The 20,525-nt window shown below is 49.3% G+C and overlaps 1 pseudogene; it reads right to left on the bottom strand.

Moving 5' to 3' along the window:
* Positions 1–516: 516 nt before the first annotated feature.
* Positions 517–19,551, bottom strand: LOC138083566 (eosinophil peroxidase-like; annotated as a pseudogene).
* Between the last annotated feature and the right edge of the window lie 974 nt (positions 19,552–20,525).

The raw sequence follows: 20,525 nt of genomic DNA, 5'->3' as shown, positions 1-20,525 counted from the left end.
TGGTGCTGATGTGTGACCTGACATGTGAGAGGGTTGCCTGGTGGAAGGTTTAATCGCTGCTGGGCGTCCCGGCCGCCACTCCCAGCCAGAGAGCCAGCCACAGCTGGCAAAAGCATGAGCAGGAAACGGTTGCTCCAGGCAAGAAGGTAGCCTTGTGGTCTTCCCCAGGTTTCCTGGTCTCCAAGGTGAGAGGCCTGGGCCAGACTCTTGCGGAAGCAGCACAGGCGGACAAGTGAGGGACTTGCTGGATGTCCAGAAGCAGAACTCTTTTAGGGCGTTGATGACTCAGCTGAGGCTAGGTGGATACTTCCTAATTGCCCCCCAAAGCCCTGGGCCCTGAGAGTAGCTATCAACCCAGAGGCTAGCATACTGGGGAGCCACTGGGAAAGCACTCGAGACGAGTTCTGTGTTTCCTGCTTAGAGGCCTGAAAGGACTCGGCTGTCCTGTCCAGGGACGGATGTGAAGTTCTGAGCCAGCCCAGGCTGTGGGAGGAGGCCCCCTTACCTGGGGAGGCTTCATCTGCCCCTGCAGGCAGATACGTTCAGGCCGGGGATGTAGGAGCAGGGCACAAAGCCCTGGGGGCAGAGCTGGCCCTGAAGATGCCTCTTGGATCGGTGGCAATACCAGGGTTGTCACACATAGTTCGAGACAAGGAGATGTGGCTTGGGGTCATGCGCTGTCTCTTGGTGAAAACACCTCAATTCTGCCCCCAGAACCTACCAGGACAGTGGAGAGACGTGGGTGAAGTTTGCGGGGGATGAACAGAAGTGAGCACCTGCTGTGTGTGAGGGAGTTTAACCACAGGGTGACATTATTTCATTCAGTTCTCCAAAATCCCTGCAAAATCCCTGTATGGTTCCCATCTTATAAAGGAAGAAATGTGTTCAGCAGTCAGATAAATTGCCTTGGTTTTAAGTGCACAGTAATTTTAAGTATCCAGGACTAGATTTGAACCCAGGTCAATGCCAAATCCAAATGAGGAGTCAAGTCTTAAACCACAAACTTGGTGGTGGGAAATCAGATTTATTAATAGCTTGTTATGCCTGTGTTTTCTGGGATCCTCAAGCCTGAAAGAGCCAGGCTGAGACATTTGTCTCCTGGGTTAAAGGTGCCTCCAGCTTAAGCAAGTGGCCTCTCTCCCTCTGACCAAACCTCCTGGTCTCAGATCCTATGAACTTGGAAGCGATGAAGCTAAAAAGAATATGCTCTCATCAAGTCTTGAAATTCTAGTGCCTTTCTGCCCTGGTCCACTTACCTGTCTCCATCTTGGGCTCTTCGGAACTGGTTCTCAAGACAAGCCAGAAGAGGCCCCACTCGGGCCCCTGGCAAAAGAGGCTCTGTGATGGAACTTCCTTGCCAGACTTGTTTTTCAGAACCCGGCTAAGCTGTGCCAGATTTTGAGGCTGAAAAAGCCCGCAGAAGCGCCTCTAAGCATTGTACCCTGTAGGGCAAAGGGCAGGAGCATTTTTGTCTTCCCCCTGCAGATTCCCATTGGCGTCTGCTCACCACAGTTTGTCCTGATTTGTCCCAGGAGAGCTGTTTGGTCAGGCAATATTGGGCAGAACAAAATCCCTGCTGGCAGAAGAGGCCTTGAACTTTCCAAAGACCGAACCACTGCTCTCTGGTTTTCAATTCGAGCAGACAGCTGTGTTTCGTGCATACACTGTGGAGTATGTCCTAATGTAGGAAGCTGTTGTAAACCAACACTCACCACCACAATGATACAATCATGGCATTAACTAGGCATAAGTAAGACAGTACTCAGAACATAAAGACTCCCAGATTTGTAGAATGACTGAATAAGTCAATGAACAAACCAAGAAATGAAGAGCATGGATAAAATTTAGTTGCTCAGAAGACGACCACCTGCTGCATGATTCCGTTTATATGAAAGGTCCAGAATAGGCAAACATGGAAAGCTAGATTAGTAATTGTCAGGGGTTGGGGTGGGGGTGGGGAGTGACTATTATTACTGTTTGTTTTGTGAGTGATGAAAATGTTCTGATATTACATATGATGTACAACTTTATACTAAAATCACTGAATTATATACTTTATAGGATAAATTTATGATACATTATATATCAGTATAATTTAAAATTAAGTTTTAAATTAAAATTTTAATTTAAAATTTAAAATTTTAATTATTAAAACTTTACATTAAAAATTAAAATTTTAATTAAAAATTTTTTTTACCCACTCAGAAACAAACAAAGATTAGCCATATTGATTTCTCAGCCATCAGGATCCCACACCAGGACCAAATCACATGATATGATGGGACCATCAGGATAGGGGATAGCTTTGCCATGACCCAAAGAGACTCCAAATGCTGTCCACTAAACTACAACTCCCAAACACTATCCCCAAGCTGAACAAAGGAAAACCATGTGATGTTTCCCATTAATAGGCACTGCTGTGTGAATATCCTCAGGATCCTCACATTTCTGAAGTACTTTATAATCCTCATGTTATCAATGGGTATTTGCTGAGCTTGAGCAACTGTGACTTTTCCAAGGACACCCCCACCATTCCATGGAGCTCAAACCAGGCCTTCCAACTCCAGACTGGGTAATAGACTTGGGAAGGGGTTAGTGGAGACTGTAAGAGCTAGGATGAAACAGCTTAAAGGGAACAGGAATTTGCTGTGTGGTTAACTTGGGCAGCTAGCAATCTCAGATCTCCAGCAGGAGGCGCCACAACTCTGTCAGAGCACCAAAGTGGAGGGAAGGAAAGACACTCAGGTTCTTGAGTGTCTGCTATGTGCCTGCCTGGTCCTGTGTTAGGTGCACTAGGAATTGCCCACCCTTTACTATACACTGCCAAAGATTAGCAGAGGGAGATGGGGCTTCAGGTTGCATTTAGACAGGAAATTAGGAGATACAGAGAGGGAGAGATAAGCAAAGCTCTGGCCAAAGCCTTCCCGTAACATCATTATGTCAACAGAACACACTGGGCATAGCAAACACCCTTCTCCAACAATATGAGAGACAACTCTACACACAGATATCACAAGATGGTCAATACCAAAATCACATTGATTATATTCTTTGAAGTCAAAGATGGAGAAACTCTATGCAGTCAGCAAAAACAAGATCTGGAGCAGACTGTGGCCCAGATCATGAACTCCTTCTTGCAAAATTCAGGCTTAAATTGAAGAAAGTAGGGAAAACCACTAGGCCATTCAGATATGACCTAAATAAAATCCCTTATAATTGTATAGTGGAAATAATAAACAGGTTCAAGGGATAAGATCTGGTGGACAGAGTGCCTGAAGAACTATGAATGGAGGTTTGTAACATTGTACAGAAGACATGACCAAAACCATCTCACAGAAAAATTCAAGAAGGCAAGTGTTATTTGTCTGAGGAGGCTTTACAAATAGCTGAGAAAAGAAGAGAAGTGAAAGGCAAGGGAGAAAGGGAAAGATATACCCAACTGAAGCAGAGTTCCAAAGAATAGCAAGGAGAGATAAGGAGGCCTTCTTAAATGAGCAATGCAAAGAAATAGAGGAAAATAATAGAATGAGAAAGACTAGAGATCTCTTCAAGAAAATTGGAGATATCAAGGGAACATCTCATGCCAAGGATGGCAAGATAAAGGACAGAAATGGTAAGGACCTAACAGAAGCAGGAGAGATTAAGAAGAGGTGGCAAGAATACACAGAAGAACTATACAAAAAAGTTCTTAATGATGAGATAATCATGATGTTGTGATCACTCACCTAAAGCCAGACATCCTGGAGTGTGAGGTTCAGTGGGCCTTAGGAAGCATTACTATGAATAAAGCTAGTGTAGGTGATGGAATTCCAGTGAGCTATTTAAAATCCTAAAAGATGATGCTGTTAAAGTGTTACACTTAATAAGACAGCAAATTTGGAAAACTCAGCAGTGGCCACAGGATAAGAAAGAATCCCAAGAAGGGCAATGCCAAAGAATGTTCAAACTACCATACTGCCAGGAGCCAGCACGGGAGATCCCACCCATGACAAGGTCATGTGGAAGAGACCTGATGAGCAAGGTGGATCAGGACTCGAGGGACCCCCTGGACCTACTCGAGCATCTACCCCAAAACCAGAATCTGTCTGTCTTACTATTTTATGCGTTTCATCAACTCTTCTGACATTAACAGGGGGCTATCCCCGACCACCTTTCTCTGGAGAAAATCAACTTAGGGCTCTAGCTAATAAGTCTCCTGGTCATGAAAGGAATATTTCAATTCAAACCCCCTCTGTTGGCATTCTAGCTTGCTTGGCAGGTTTATCCAGACTTGCAGCTACGCATGTGATTGTTCACAGCCTCCCAACTGTGAGAGGCACGGGAAGCCTAAAACATTCTAAAAATATAGAGCCTTTTGAAGAGTTAAAAACTATTAGAATGGTGCTGGTGTAGGATTTCACTGCTGAACCAATGTTTGCTGCCAAGTGCCCATATCCCTTATCCATTGTGCACCTGGGAGTGCATTAGTTGACATAGTTGGAATGTAAGAAAAACAAGTAGTAGCCTTGGAATTAACCACATCAGACTTTTGAGCTAACGGGTTCTTTCTTTGTTGTAACTCACTGCACCTTTGCTCCGTGAGAATGTAACTCTGTTTAATACTTTTTGAGGCTGACATAGATTAGAAATATAAAGAAAAAAACACTTCAAGGGAAAATAAGTTTTCTGGTTGAGCAGCCTTTATCAAGAGGGTCATAAAATGTCCACAGGCCTCCAAGGCCAGAAGATAATGTACACAACATTGTTTATGGGAAAGGTATGCAGAAAAAAATCCTGGTTTCGATAAAGACAAAACAGATGTAATGTTTGGGCTGACTCTGCATGACTGCATCTTTCATTTCCCTCTATGTACAAGTCAACATATAAAAGTTCCTTTTGAAAATAAAGTTATGGGCCTCGCTCACCGAAGCTTGGTCACCCCGTGTCATTTTCTCTCTCTCTGTCTCTCTTTCCTGACGCCAGTGCTGTCTCTCCTGAGGGTACCCCTGGATCCTGCTGGGGCTGGACCCCGGCACCATACAATTGCACTCATTTCACATGCTAGTAAGGTTATGCTCAAAATCCCTCAGCTTTAGCAGTATGTAAACTTAGAACTTCCAGATAAACAAGTTCCATTCAGAAAAGGCAGAGGATTCAGAGACCAATTGTCATCATTTGTTGGATCACAGAGAAAGCAAGGGGTTTCCAGAAAAACATCTACTTTTGCTTCATGGACTATGCTTTAGCATAGCCTTTGTGCAGATCACAACAAATTGTGGAAAATTCTTAAAGAGATGGGAATACCAGACCACCTTACCTGTCTCCTGAGAAATCTCTATGCAGGTCAAAATCAACAGTTAGAACTGGACATAGAATAACTGACTGGTTCAAAAATGGGAAAGGAGTATGACAAGGCTGTATATTGTCACTTGCTTATTTAACTTATATGCAGAGTATATCCTGCAAAATGCCAGTCTGGATGAATCACTGGCTGGAATCAAGATTACTGGGAGAAACATCAAGAACCTCATATATGCAGGTGATATCACTCCTATGGCAGAAAGTAAAGAGGAACTAAAAAGTCTCTTGATGAGGGTGAAAGAGGAGAGAGAAAAAGCTGGCTTAAAACCCAACATTGAAAAAACGAAGATCATGGCATCTGATCCCATCACTTCATAGCAAATAGAAGGGGGAAAAGTGGAAACAGTGACAGACTTTATTTTCTTGGACTCCAAAATCACTGCAGATGGTGACTGCAGCCATTAAATTAAAAGATGCTTTCTTCTCAGAAGGAAAGTATGACAAACCTAGACAGCATATTAAAAAGCAGAGACATCACTTTGCCAACAAAGGTCCATTATAGTCAAGGCTATGGTTTTTCCAGTAGTCATGTATGGATGCAAGAGTTGAACCATAAGGAAGGCTGAGCACTGAAGAAATGATGCTTTGAAATTGTGGTGCTGGAGAAGACCTTTGAGAGTCCCTTGGACTGCAAGGAGATCCAACTGGTCAATTTTAAAGGAATTCAACCCTGAATATTCATTGGAAGGACTGATGCTAAATCTGAAACCCCAATACTTTGGTCACCTGATGTAAAGAGCTGACTCATTGGAAAAGCCCCTGATGTTGGGAAAGATTGAAGGCAAAAGGAGAAGGGGAAACAGAGGATGAGATGGTTAGATGACATCACTGACTCAATGGCCATGAATTTGAGCAAATTCTGGGAGATGATGAAGGACAGAAAAGCTGGACGTGCTGCAGTCCATGGGGTTGCAATGAGTCAGACAGACTTGGTGACTGAACAACAACAATAACATATTATTGAGCTAATGGGTTCTGGCCTTGGAGGCCTGTGGACATTTTATGACCCTCTTTTAATAAAAACTGCTCAACCAGAAAACTTATTTTCCCTTGAAGTGTTTTTTCTTTATATTTCTAATCTATGTCAGCCTCAAAAAGTATTAAACAGAGTTACATTCTCACGGAGCAAAGGTGCAGTGAGTTACAACAAAGAAAGAACCTGTTAGCTCAATAACTTTCAATAACTGAACAGGAGGACAAAAGGAGAAATTTTGAACCTGATTCGAGTTGTACTACTTCCTAGTTATGTGGGCTTGGGCCAGTTACTAGATGTCTCTGAATTTATTTCTTCATCTATAAAAATGGCTGTCACAGCTGCTTGCAAGGTCATTGGGAGGATTGGAAGAGTTAATGTCCATTAAAGATTCTAGCAAAGTATCTAAGTTTTCTTCTTTCCTGGGATAAAGTCTTTTTGTGTCCTTACCAAACAACTAAGGCAGGCTTACTTTTAGTCCACTGGTTCCCTACTTCTCAGGCTCTTTGCCCTTCCCCACTCAGAGCCAAGATCCAGTTTCTGTATCCCTGGGACTTCCTCCCTGGACCTTGCCAGGGTGGTGGGCAGGGGCAGCTCTTCCCTGCCTTTTAAAGCTACTGGTTTTTTTTTTTTTCCTTCTTTTTTTCTACTTGGAAAGTCCTGGTGTCTTTGTTCAGCTCGTGTCTCCAACCTATTGTGTCCCTAAAGCTAGAGACCCTGGTGAGAATGGAGAAGATGTGGCAGGACAACAAAAAGGAGGTCCCAGGGATGCTTTACTGCATCAGCCTCAGCACATCTTATAGACAGTCCCAGTCAGAAAGGAGGCACCAAGGATCTTCCCTGACCCACCCCGCTCCCCACCACCATCACCAGCAGCCCTGCTCTGGGGCAGCCTGGGAGGAGGGGCCGGCAGCCCCCTCACATGGAAGGCTGTAGTACCAGCTGCCGCTGCATGTTGAGCAGCCAGGTCCAGCCTGGTCCTTCTCACTTGCTGAAACAGCCGGTCCTGGAGCTCATCACTAACCTGAAATCTTGAAGGTTCAGCTTGGCAGGGGTGGTGGCCATGAGGCCTCGGGGGATGAGGTCAATGCCACTGGGTGGCAGGGAGTGTGAACAGCACAGATTGGACTGGCCTCTTGGAAGCCCAGAGGTCATCACACGATGCCAAGCTAGCTCAGAGCTGGACAAGCCAGTCATTTGCCTCTATCAGGTTTGTATCAGAAAACAGGGGCCTGGATGGACACGTAGGAATCTGGAGCTGACAGGGCAAGAAGTCTCCCCTCTCACACACTTCTTGGAGAAGGAGTGGAAGGCAAGCTCCTTTCAGGACCACAGCCGCTCATCTCCTCCCCTTTTAGAAATCCTTTAATCCCAGAGGGGGTGGCAGACTCATGACTGAAGGTCTTGGTGGCACCTGCTTTATTTTCATGGTCCTGGGGAGATGATCAGCAGAGGCCCGGCCTCCTGGCACTAAGCTGGGCTCCACCCCCACTCCCACCTGCCCCTGGGGAACCTTGTCACTGTCATACACAGTCTGCCAGCTGGCAAAGAAGGCAGAGCTGAGTGGGACTCGGGGGTTGGGTGCTGAAGCCTGGTACTGGCTGTCCAGGTGGAACATGAAGGGCTGGAGCGTGGTGTGGCTGCAGTAGAAGGCCAGAGTGAAGACACTGGCATGGTACCCCCTGGGAGGGCCCCAGGGCTTTCCTGGCCCTGTTCTCTCCCAGAACCAGGGGCAGAAAGTGCTGGTAGGTGAAGATCTGAAAGAAAAAATGGAGGAGGAAAGTTACTTTAGTGGCTGCCCACCTACTCCACTGTCTTTGGACAGATTTTTTGCTTTTTCGAAGGGGTGCTCAGACACATTGATTCTTTCTCGGCATTATGTTAATTGTGACAGTGTTAATGTCCCATTGTCTGATGAGGGATACTGACGCCCAGAGGGGTAGGATGACATGAACAGGGTCACAGAGTGAGTTAGTGGCAGAGTTGAGGGTACAGGTTGTAGATCAGGAACACCCCCAATCACCCTAGTTGACTCGAGGCACATCTCTCTGGTTTGTGCCTTCTCATGGCTCCTAAGGGATGCTGAGGCCCACGGCCTCCTACCTGGACCATGGCCCCCACGATCTTCCTAGCCTCCTGGTACAGCTTGTTTCCAGTCCACCGGGGATCCAGGCGTCTCAGCTCAGTCACCAGCCAAGTGTGCATGACTGCCAGTTTTGGGGTTTCAGTTGACCGGGTATCACCTTGAAAACCCCAAGTTCAGAGTCACCACAGTCCTTCCCAGAGAAATGTCTTTCTGCTAAGGCAGACACACAGCTCTGGGGACTAGAAAGAGGTGGTGAGACTTAGTGACTTGTGACAAATTCCTGGCCCCCACTGGACCTCCATCTCCTCAGTTGTGCTGTGAGGCTTCACTGACCCACACAACAGCCCAGAGGAGAAGGACAGGGGTGCCTAAGTCTCAGCTCCCTAAGTTCCTAGAAGGGATTTGTGTACAGTGGGCAAGCATGGGGCAGCTGCTGGTTTGGGGAAGGAAAACCTCTGCTTGATGATTCTGCTTGGCAGGATGATCAGAGCCACGGCTGATGGGGGTCCTGGGTGATTCTAGAAGCCTTGCCTTTGAGACTGAGTCCACCTGTCCGGTGAGTTGCATCCCTCTGCAGGGTCTGTCCTGGGGGCTGGACTTCTCCTTAGCTTTGGGCTTTGTATCATGCTGCTCTCCCCAGGGAGCCCCAGGGAAGGAGAAAAAAGGAGAGTCAAGCAGAGCCTGTTTCTGTAGCCAGACCTTCTCCTCGAGGCCAAGAGGGAAAGTGCTGTCCTGAAGGTGGCCTTACACACAGTCATTTGCTGTTTTTGAGCTAAGCCCTTGTGTGTGGTCTTAATCAATCTACTCTTACGTAGACCAAGCAGCCTGCTGCTCTTAACAGAAACAAAGAAACATGCAGTCCTTAGAAAGGGGGCTGGAGCCAACTCCCTATGAAGGAGGTGGTAGTGCAGAGTGGAAAGAGCCCAGACCTGGCCACTGCACTGACTCCAGTCCCCATGTGGACTCTGCCATCGGACACTCTGCTCTGGGGTGCATTAGTTATCTTCGCTGAGCTTCTCGTCTGCAAAACGAGGGTGATGCTAATGCTGCCTTTTCTGGGGAGCTATAAGGATGAGAGATGGCACATTCAAATATCTTAAATAACCAGAACTGATGGCCATCATGATGATAGAGAGCAGAGGAGAGGGGAAAGACCCCCAGGAAATTTTGGATTATGCATCTGGAAGAAGGTACCAAATGCCAGTGTCTAGCTAGTGCAGGGAGGAAACTGGCTCCTAAGGAAATTTAACCTACAGTAGAAAAATTATTAGTGGAAGTGAAAGCTGCTTTAAGGTAATTAAAGAGGCTGTTACTGAGAAAAAGAGAGAGAGCTTCTTCTCTGAGGGTCTAGAAGCTCAGTGAAGAGCAACAGATGGACGCTGGATCAATATGAGGCAGGCTTTTGAAACAATCAGCACCACTCCAGATGGACTGTGTAGGGGATGAGGCCCTTATTGGTACAGAGAGTCAAGAAATGATCTCTGGACACACACTGGTTTTGCAGAAGAACTCCTTCCGACATACTGATTCTGGGAACCACGCACAGATCTATGTGCCTAATATTGAGGTTTGAAGCCAAGTATCCCCCACAGAGTACCCTCTGGGCTTCCCCTCCTGGCACCTGGGAATGGCTCTTTCCTAGGGAGACAAGACAGTCCACCCCCAAGTCTGACCTGCCAGGAAGCAAGGGATGCATGCCGAGTGGTCAGCAAGGAGGCAGGGTCATTGTGCAGGTTGTCAATGGGCAGCAGGGCCTGGCTGTTGCCCTGGAAGCGGGTGCTGAGTGTGAGAAGCCCCAGGAACTTGGTTTGGTTGCGGAGCTACATGGCGAGGGCGACCTCATTGCCATACAACATGCTGGCGTCCATGAAGGAGGTGAGTCCATTGATCTGGTTGTGGACTTTGTTTTTGCTTTTGTACCAAGCAGAAGAAGGAGATGCAGTCTTGCTGATGCAATGCGTGGGTCATTGGGCGGGGTCTGAGGTGGAAGAGGAGTCACTTACATGGGGGCCCTTCCTGAGCAAGCTCACCCCTCCAGGTCATCCCCCACGTGCTTCAGAGCCTTGCCCAAAACTCCCTTCTTAGCTGCTCTATATGTAGCACAGGAGCTCAGCTCCAGCCTCCGTGATGCCTACAGGAGTGGAATGAAGGCTCAGGAGGGAAGGGGCGTGTGTATATATATAGCTGACTCAAGTTGTTTTACGGCAGAAACTAACACAACATGCAAAGCAGCTATACTTCAATTAAAAACAAAAGCAAAAACTCTCTTATTCCAGGAAATCCTCCTTGACTCATCCAGACAAAGGCTGCTCATCAGGTTACCTAAGCATCCTTAGCACTTGGTGCTATGGAGTCATGAAAGGTTAGACATGGATGAGGCCTTAGATCCTCATGTTACAGACAGGGAAACTGAGGCTCAGAGAGAGGAAGGACAGCTCCTCAGGGGGAGAGAGGGGAGTGGAAACTAGCTCTCTGACATGAAGGCTTGTGCTGCTTTCACGCCACTCAATTCAGCAGACATCAGCCCCTTTCTGTGCTGGGTGCCTTGGAGATCGTGAAGAAAACTCCAGACAGGCTGCAGGGAGCTGGCAGTTCATTGAACACAGACCTGCACATAGAGTAATGTAACTTTAAATTAAGGTGCTGTTTGCTGTGTTAGATTTAAAAGTCAGAAGTGCTAGTTGCTCAGTCAAGCCTGACTCTGCGATCCCATAGTCTGTAGCTCGCCAGGCTCTTCTGTCCATGGGATTCTCCAGGCAAGAAGGCTAGAGTGGATTACCATGCCTTTTTCCAGGGGATCGTCCTGATCCAAGGATTGAGCCCAGGTCTGCATTGCCGGCAGATTATTTACCATCTGAGCCGGCAGTGAAGTCAGTCATGGTACTAGGAAGATAGGGGATGGCTCCCCAGAGAAGCCGGAGGAAGGAGCCAGCCAGGGGCCCTCACATGACACATTGTGAGAACAGTAAGGGTGAGTGAACATGTGCATGTGTTGGGGGGCGGGGGCGGGGGCGGGGGGGGCGGGTGGCGGCTCCGTGCCCAGCAGAGGCTCTGCTCCCTGGAGTCCATCTTTTCTTCCCTAGTGTCCTGCAGCATCCTTGCTCTCAGCATGAAGCAGAGCACTGTCCTCCCAACCGGACCCAGGGATTTGTGGGAACTGCAGGGGCCTCGGCCCACCCCAGAGGGAGGGAAGGACAAGTGCTAAGAGACTTTAAAGGCTTCCAAAAGCAGCAGCCCGGAGGCTTCCCCTGTCGGAATGCCACCCACAGCTCAATGCCAGTCTCAATTGTTTCCCCTTTTGTGAAGCCTGCACTGAACCTCCGGGCAGGTTGCCCTACCCTCACCCCTCCAACACATACAGAACTAGGTGTGTGTGTCCGACTGTGTGTCTTGCTGCTGTCTGATACTCCAGCATCTCAGGCAGCTCCCTAAGGCAGGTACTCTAGGCTTCCAGATGCTCAGCCCCAGCTCTTGGCTGGGGATGGAGCCTGGGAGACTGAAGTACCTTGATGGGGAAGCAGGAGGGCAGCTGGGCACAGGTGCTCTCACAGTCGATACCCTCAGTGAAAGCTACTCTGGCTGGGGACTCAGTGGGGAAGCCCAAGTCACAGTCAATGAACTGGCCACACTGCATGAACTTAAGGGACCGGCGTGGTCAGAGGTCAGCCTCTCGCAGCAGAAGTGCATGGTCTGGTTGGAGACAGCCTGGACCTGGTGGGGAGAGCAATCAGTGTGGGGCTCTGACCCCACACATGTCAGAGCCAACCCAGAACTCAGGGGGCGACAGGTTGTCCCCGCTGGCATTAACACAGCCTCTCCTCCTCTCCCACCCTCCCCTCCCTTGTCCTGCTTTGTCCCACTTCCTGTGTGGCTGTCATTCCTACAGAGATGCTCTCCATCCTGGCTTCTGAGGATTCCAGGAGGAAAGAAAGGGGAACAGACCAGATTGGCTGACTCAGACCCCACCAGCTCCTCCAGAGAGATAAATGATAGATCGATTTATATAGACTAATGGATAATTAGATAATAGAACTGATTCAGAGATGTAAGGATTGGTTGCTAGGTAATGGATGATAGAGAATTGGATAGATGGAATGAGCAATGGAAGAAAAATTGATAAATAGATGATGATAGATGGATAGATGATAGATTGTGATATTGACATATGAATAGAAAATTGATAAATTGTTAAATGAGAGATAGGTCAATACATAGAGCTACATTAAGTTGTATTGCTCTTGAAGGTACTTTGACATGAATTCTTTCAGAAGAAACAGTACTATAATGGCTACTACTAATATCTTCCCAAGCCAGAGATCAAACCTGGGTCTCCTGCATTGCAGGTGGATTCTTTACTGTCTAGGCCACCAGGGAAACACAAGTGTTAATATATCACATCCTATATTGATGTTTATATCAAGGACTTTAATAGTCATAACAGTAATCTGGAGTGGGTTTTACAGCTGTTTTACAGCTGAGGAAACTGACTCAGCTGGAGTCCTTGCCCAGAGTTATCCGCCAGCCCACGGGAGAGCCTGGTTCAAGCCCTATCTGGCCCACTCTGGCTGTGCTTCCGTTCCCCAAGTTTAGAAGAGATGAAGTATCCTCCAGCCCCTCAGTCCTGACTCACAACGGGGAGGGGCAAGCTGTTGCACCTCTTGCCGGGGTCCAGCCGAAGGGGAGAGACAGCCTGTCTTCATTCTCGGCTGGCAGCCAGCATGCCAGAGGCTGGTTGGAGACCCCAAGCCAGGGTCTCCTCCCACAGCAGGGGGTGTGTTGGGGTCAGTAGGGTTGGGAAGGAGTGGCGGGCGGATCCGACTCCCTCCCAGGTCAGGTGCCACTCCAGCACCCACTTGTTGTTGCGTCTCCCAGTGATGGTGTGATATTGGTTACTGCGCTTCTCAGCTTCTTCCTGGGGAGCGCAGTCACTGGCCTGGGACAGCAGCCGCAGCTGGGGTTCATTAGCACATCTCGGGGTGGGCTGGTGGGCAGGGTCCAGGTCAGGTGCCACTCCAGCACCCACTTGTTGTTGCATCTCCCGGTGATGGTGCGATATTGGTTACTGCACTTCTCAGCTTCTTCCTGGGGAGCGCAGTCACTGGCCTGGGACAGCAGCACAGCTGGGGTTCATTAGCACATCTCAGGGTGGGGTGGTGGGCAGGGTTCCAGCTTCTTGAGCAGGTCTGTTCCATACCTCCCATCCCTTTCCTCTCCCCTCCCAACGCCCCAAGGAGTGCATCCTGCACCCCCACCCCTTTCCCTGCCATCTGGCTTTCTTCCACTTCAAAGTACCAGCGACACTGAAGGATCTGGATGCCTGGAGTTGTAACTTTTCTTCCAGCAGCCCCAAGGCCATGTGAATGACTGTCGTGGTGGCTGCTACTGGTTGTTTGAAGAAGGACAGGAGGTCCATGGGGCTGGCCGAGCGACTGCAAAGGTGCTGCTTGATGCTGCCCAGCAGAGGAGGAATGGGGGCTGGAGGGAGGAAGCACACCACCCAGCAGAGCCCCAACTGAACAGTCAGGACAAACGGACAGAAGGAGAGATGGAAGGGAAGCTCTCTACCAACATGGCATTGCCCACATAATTGGTTGTACTGAAGGCATGCTGTCCCCTTTTGGACTGGCCACAGAGACTCCAGGCCCTACCCTGTTTGCAGCTGTGGACCCAGTACCCTGGGCCTGTCAGTGTTTGGAATGTTTGCAAACAGTGTTTGGAACATAAGTAAACTGTGTCCTGTCCTATCCTGGCTCAACTGTATGAAATCAAACACCCTTTTTCACACTGGAAAGGAGGACATGTCCCTTTCCCCACCAAATAGGATTTCCACCTTCTCCAGGTGACAATTTGAAGCTCCCAGGGTCTTGACCCCATTAGGCCAGTTAGGTGGAGTGGCGCAGAAGGTTGGGGGCCACAGGGTGGTGACTTGGAGCCTTTGGGTGGGCACTAGGTGGGCCCCGTGACTATCTCTGGTACAAGGCCGAGAGGCCAGGAGCTGTGCTGCCCGAGGGATATGAGAATGGGTGGTCCATTGAGCATGGGGGCCAGGGTGGGACACTCCCCTGGGTGGGCTGTTTGGGAAGCTTGGCTCCCTATGAGGACTGTATGAGCTCCTCCCTCTATATGTGGAGTCCAGAACCCATTGCTGGGGATGGACCAGGCTCCTCACAGGCTCGGGGCCTGGCTATGTAACCCAGGTGGGTTAATTTTGACTCTGTACTAAATCTTTTTCTGTGATTTTAACTTTTATTTTGCCACTTTTCTTATTAGAGGCATACATAATGGCCTGCCTCAAGGAGCCCTGCCCCTGTCCCCCTTCGCCTGACCCTTGGGCTAGAGTGCCTTTGTTTGGCTCACAGCAAGATAGCCTGACCCTGCCCACCTGTGAAGGACTGTGACATTCTTTGTGAATTCTTTGTGTGGGAAATGGCTCCACTTATCTGCTGCTTACCAGCTCAGAAATTCACTTTTGGGGGGCTGGAATTGCAGATAGCTATGGCATTTTTGTGATATGACAGGAGATATTCCATTTCACACCACCCATGAAATGGCTATAAGACAGTGAAACTAACACATCCCCCTGCCTGAGGTTTGCCGGTCTAGGAAATATTTGCAAGAATTAAATGGTCTTTTCACTTTGTTTCCTTACCTCCCCCCATCTCTGATCCATAAAAGAACCTGGCATCCAGATGCCCACAAGCTGATTGTTTTGAGACATTAGTCTGCCATCTTCTTGGTCAAACAGCTCTCTGAATAAAGTCATATCCCTTGCCTCAACACCTCATCTCGCAGACTTATTGGCTTATCCTGCGGCAAGCAGAGTGAGCGTGACTCGGTAACAGTTGGACCTCAGGGGTTAGGGAGTCATGCGGGAGAGCTCTTCTTGGGTAAAAAAAATGAGCAAAATGAGGGTCCAAGATGGAGCCACACGAGAAAAAGATTTGTAGTGAAACTCATCAAAAAGATCACTTGGGGTTGTCAGGCGAGTGTATTTTCCTCGGTTCTGTCTCGTCTCAACAAAAATTTGAAGCGACGGATCTTAGAGAACTCGGCGTGTCATAGCTCTCGGACCGACCGTGTTATAGCTCTCAGGTCTCAAACAGACCGTGTTATAGCTTTTGGACAGATCAGTGTTATAGCTCCGTGTTACAGCTCTATTTTCTTTAGAACATAGCAGGAAAATCTATCTCCCCCAAAGATGTGAAGGGAAGAGAGTGGGGGAGTGCGCCTGCGAGCAGGGGAGAGGAAGAGAGCCCCCAGGCCCTTTGGCTCCCCTTTTTATGTTTTTTTTCCTCCCCCCCTGGGCCGGCCCTGTGTAAATTGGGCTAGCCAGGAGCGCTGTTCATTCTACCTGAGGTCCTCACTCTGGTCCCAGACCGTCCTTTGTTCTATTTTTGTGGGCTTTTTCCTTCCTTATCTTTTAGCCATCACCATTCTGGACTCCTGTTTTTTCCTATTCTAACTACCTAACAGGGGGACAGGGGATGAGGCTGCCTGGACACTAGGAATAAGGGGGCTGTAGGAAGGGTTGGAAACATCTGGGGACTGCGGTCCAGACCAGCCAGATCCCAAACTGCACTCCCTCCATCCCTCCCTGGTGACTGTGGCCATATGAGGCCATGTGGGACTTGACCCCACTGGTCCCAGGATGCTGGCCCCTCTAGGACTCCTCCTGGCCCTCCACACAGCGTCTCCTAAGGAGACGGGCTCTCCCTGGACTTACCCAGTCTGGCTCCTTCCACCTCTCCTCTCCAGAGCCCCATCTCTTCTCTTTGTTCCTCTGTCCTCTAACCACCCCTCCCACAACCCCTGACTTCAGCTCCAGAGACAGGCCTCCTGCCACGAAGGGTCTCAACACAAAGGCCCCTTTCCCTTTGTGCCTGGTGATTCCTGCTCACCTTCCAGTCCCCACCCACTGGCCATGACTCGGGAAGCCAGGTTTTCCTGATCCTAGCTCTTACAGCTCCTTTCCTAGAGCTTAGCATCTTTGTGATTATACATGTATTTCAGTGCTTGAATCTAGGTTTCTGCGAGGCAGGCACACAGAGAAGACACGTGCCTCTTGTGTTTCTCACTGTAGCCTCAGCACCTAACCCACTGCCTGGCAGGTCCTGAACAGGTATTTGTGGAAGGGACACAACAGTGACCTCTCTTGTCACAGCTCTTGGGTCAGGGGTGGATTTGTGCTGTACATCCTTTAAGACCTGGTGAGTCGGGTCGGGGGTGTTGTGGCTCCTGGGCCAGGCCAGCCCTGGGGCAGTGGATGCTGTGGCCCTGGCCCTGCCAGGCTGACCCCCAGATCCTTGACCATGAGGGAGCCTTCCCATCCTGGCATCTTTCAGCTGAGACTCCCAAGATCCTTTCTTCCTGCCCTCCTCTGGCCCTCTTGAAACCTCGAGATTCTGCAACCACTTTCACAGGAACCATCTGCCGGGCCTGTTGGAACTGTTGGCCACAGGTCTGATTGGAGCTCTTTATCTTCTCAGCTCCAGTGACCCCCGAGGAGACACTGTGGTGGCCAGGACTGAGGGCCTGGTCCCAGGGATTCCTGGGAATGAGGTCCTTGGCTCTGTTATTATAACAGGAACACTGAGGCCTGCCGGGGGCCTAAGGGACTGTGGCTGTGGCTGCAGGCTGTGCTTAAGGCGGGGGCAGGCTGGGGTGTGCATGTGTGTGCCGGTGTATATGTGTGTGCTCTAGAGCTGAGGACTCCCCTGAGAGAGGCAGCTCTGAATGTTCTGTTTTTAGTGAGACCAGGAAAAACTCACTGTGGGGCCTTGGCGAGCTGGCTTTGGAGCCCACCACTCCACCCCCACTGCCTAACCTTTCTGATCAGCTGGTAATATCAGCAAAGGGCAGGGATATTTAGGAGGCAGGAGCGGTCCTGGTGAGCACTATAGATGTGCAGGTCCAGGCTAGGGATGAGGGTCAACTGAGGGCCAGTGCACCTCCCTTCTCCTCCCTCCTGCCCTGACCTCACGTGAGAGTTGTACCTCGCCTCCTCCATCAGACAGGAAACTCCCAAGGGCAGGGCCTGGGCCAGGGGAGGAGGGCCCTGGGCTTTCCCACCAGGCAGACCCTGCTGCGCACGAGCAACGTGAGAGTGAGAACGTTTGATCTCGGAGGCAGGCTGCAGTAAGCGGCAGCTTGCAGCAAGCAGCAGTGAGCAGTAGCTGGAAGCAAGGTCTTCGTTTCTGGGATTGGGAGTCCTAACCACTGGACCACAGGGGCCAGCGGTGAGGGCCTGAGTCCTTCATTCTTGCCTGCCTTGTTGAGAACAAATTCAGGCAAGGAGGCAGAAGGTAAAGAGTAAAGTAAAAAGTTTGTTGAAAAGATAAGTACATATGGAAAGATGCACAGGCGAACTGAGAGAGAGTTGCACTCTTGGAAAGTTTAAGTCCTCTTTAAGGGGCCAGTCTTCCGGGTCTGTCTTCTTTGTGGCCAGTTGTGTAGTTTTGACCCCATAACTAATTTGCCTCTGGGCCTCTCCTCTGGGTGCACACGCCCCCCTCAGTGGAGATGGATCTCACAGAAAAGGCTTATGGGTGGGGGTAGCAAGACTTATTATGGCCTGGCATCCCCTACCTTTTTGAATCCATGAAGACTTTTGAGCAAGCACAGTGTCTTCCTTACCCCAAGGATGGGAAGTGTGTGACCTTTAATCTTTTAAAAGGGTTTAGTCCCACTCTTTTCCTGCCATAAAAATGCCCAGTGTCCAGTTATTTACCCTATTCCTGTTGCTGGTTTTTGTATCAAGGTATAGATCTCAAAATATAGCAGGAGTCTAGTAATAAATTTGTAGTCTTGGAGCCTGTTTGTCTCTTGCTTCCAGAAATGTAAATGGGGGCCTGGAGCTCTCTTCTTCTCACTCGAGGAGATGTGAACAGAAGGCCCATGGTAAATACCACACCTGGAGCCCATTTGTCTTACACCTCAGGTTCTGTGGGGCATAAGAGCTGGAGGACACTGCCACTGGTTGGGTAACAGGCCCAGAGGTGGGGTTCCAGTAACACGGATTGCAGCTGGTTCAGGATGATCCATTGTTCTTGCTGTCCGCCAGCCCATTCTCTGTGAGTTCTCGCTGAGTTCTCGCAACACCACTGCGAGGCAGGTTTGGCTGCCTGAGACCTTAGCTTTATTGTTGGGGGACAGAGGAAAGAGCAGGCACAATCTTGGAGCCAGGAAGGGCTCTCCACCTGGGTCTGACTCTCCCAAGTTTGGGTGAGACTTGATGAGATAGCCTCCTCACACAGGCTGGGAGGGGGCCTCAGGCTTGAGAAGGTCCCCCAAAGAGGGCCTGGAGGGGGTGCTGACAGGCTGCCCTGGCTGCTCCCATTCCCATCCCCACCCCCCACCTCTAGGGTGGCCACTGCACGTGGGATGAAAGCCAGTCTGGAGCAAAGTGGGCAGGGGAGGCGTCCCGGAGCCTGAGAGTGTTGGCTGCACATCTGCCACCAGAAAGGGCCTGAGGCATCCATTTTTGCCTCCTGGCATCTCAATACTTCCGGAAAGAATAAATGCCTGAAAGCTATAGGAATTTAGACACCCCGTTGAATGTAATAGTCTCTGCCTGGGGCACTTATAATTTAGAAGGCTCAAAAATGCAAATGATGATGTGAAAGACTGTACAGGTTTTATCCCTGCCTGTCCCGCCCCACCCCAGTCACAGCCTCCTCAGCTTCTGGTGTGGTTATGACCTTGGGGGTCAATGGTCCCAGTGTCTTGGCAGCACTGGAGGTGGCAGGTGTCAGCATCCAATGTCAAGGGCAGACAATCTGCTAGCCAGAGCCCTCTGTGCTAAGTGAGGGCTGCTCTCTCTCTCCCCTCTTCCCTCCCTACACCCCTAATTCAGTCTTCTGAGATGGTCATGGGGAGAAATGAGACCCTTCTCTGCTCTTCCCCATCCCTGGAAGGCACAAGTCTCATGAATGCAACATGACTTGACATCAGAGTGGGCTGCCCTGGATTTGTACTTATACTGGGCTCTGGGCTAGGGGAGGTCTTCACTTCCTTTGTGTCCAGCTGGGCAGTGATGATGGAATCAGGCCTCACATCCAGCGTGGCCACGGGATTATCCCAGAAGAGATGGAGCCAGGTGCTCCCCTGACGCTTCTCCCAGTTACTGAAAGCTGATTGGGCTGATGTATACCATCTTCCAGGACTAGTGAGGGGTTTACAGTACTATTTATTTGTTTAGGTTTTTTACCAAAATTTATGGAGAGTCTTCACAATCCAGGGCCTGCGCTGGTGGTAGGGTTATAGTAGTGAACAAAAACAGCCATCTAACAAAGGAGAAGCATGAAACAAACATGCCCTTGCAGGTCTGAGGAAGGAAAAACTCTAGGTAAATCCATATAAACGCAAAAGGGTCCTCCTACCCTCCGGTGTTAGGCGATTTGCCCAAGATGACAGAGGATGAGATGGTTGGATGGCATCACTGACTCGACAGACATGAGTTTGAGCAAACTCCAGGAGTTGGTGATGGACAGGGAGGCCTGGCGTGCTGCAGTCCATGGAATCGCAAAGAGTCGGGCACGACTGGGTGACTGAAATGAACAGCTGATTAGTGTAGGAACTTGAATTTGAATCCAAGTCAAGTTCTTAATCCACTCCACCAGGTTTGACCTTGTCACCATCCTCTGCCCAGAAACCAATATCGCCTATTTAAAGTATAAATTTTATAGTGCCACCACTCCCTTCTACAGCCAAACCCTCCTAATACTTTCCTTGCAGTTAGAATAAAATTAAAACTCTTTCATGATCTGATTCCTATCCAATTGCTGGTAATTTAAAGGTATGCCCACAAATCATTTGATATTCTTCATTCAAAAAATGGAGTCTAATTCCCCTTCCTTGATTGTTCACTCTGTCTAATAGAATGTAGTGGAAGTGATGCTGTGTGATTTCCGAGGTTAGATGTAAAAAGAATTGAGCTCCCACATGGTTCTCTCTCTCTTAGGACACTTGTCCTTTGGAAGCTACCATGCTGTGACAGAGAAGGCAATGGCACCCCACTCCAGTACTCTTGTCTGGAAAATCCCTCAGGAGGAAGAACCTGGGAGGCTGCAGTCCATGGGGTCGCTAAGAGTCGAACATGACTGAGCGACTTCACTTTCACTTTTTACT

This window comes from Capricornis sumatraensis, chromosome 8, assembly GCF_032405125.1.
Source record: "Capricornis sumatraensis isolate serow.1 chromosome 8, serow.2, whole genome shotgun sequence".
NCBI lineage: Eukaryota > Metazoa > Chordata > Mammalia > Artiodactyla > Bovidae > Capricornis > Capricornis sumatraensis.
This window is presented reverse-complemented; position numbering and strand designations above follow the sequence as displayed.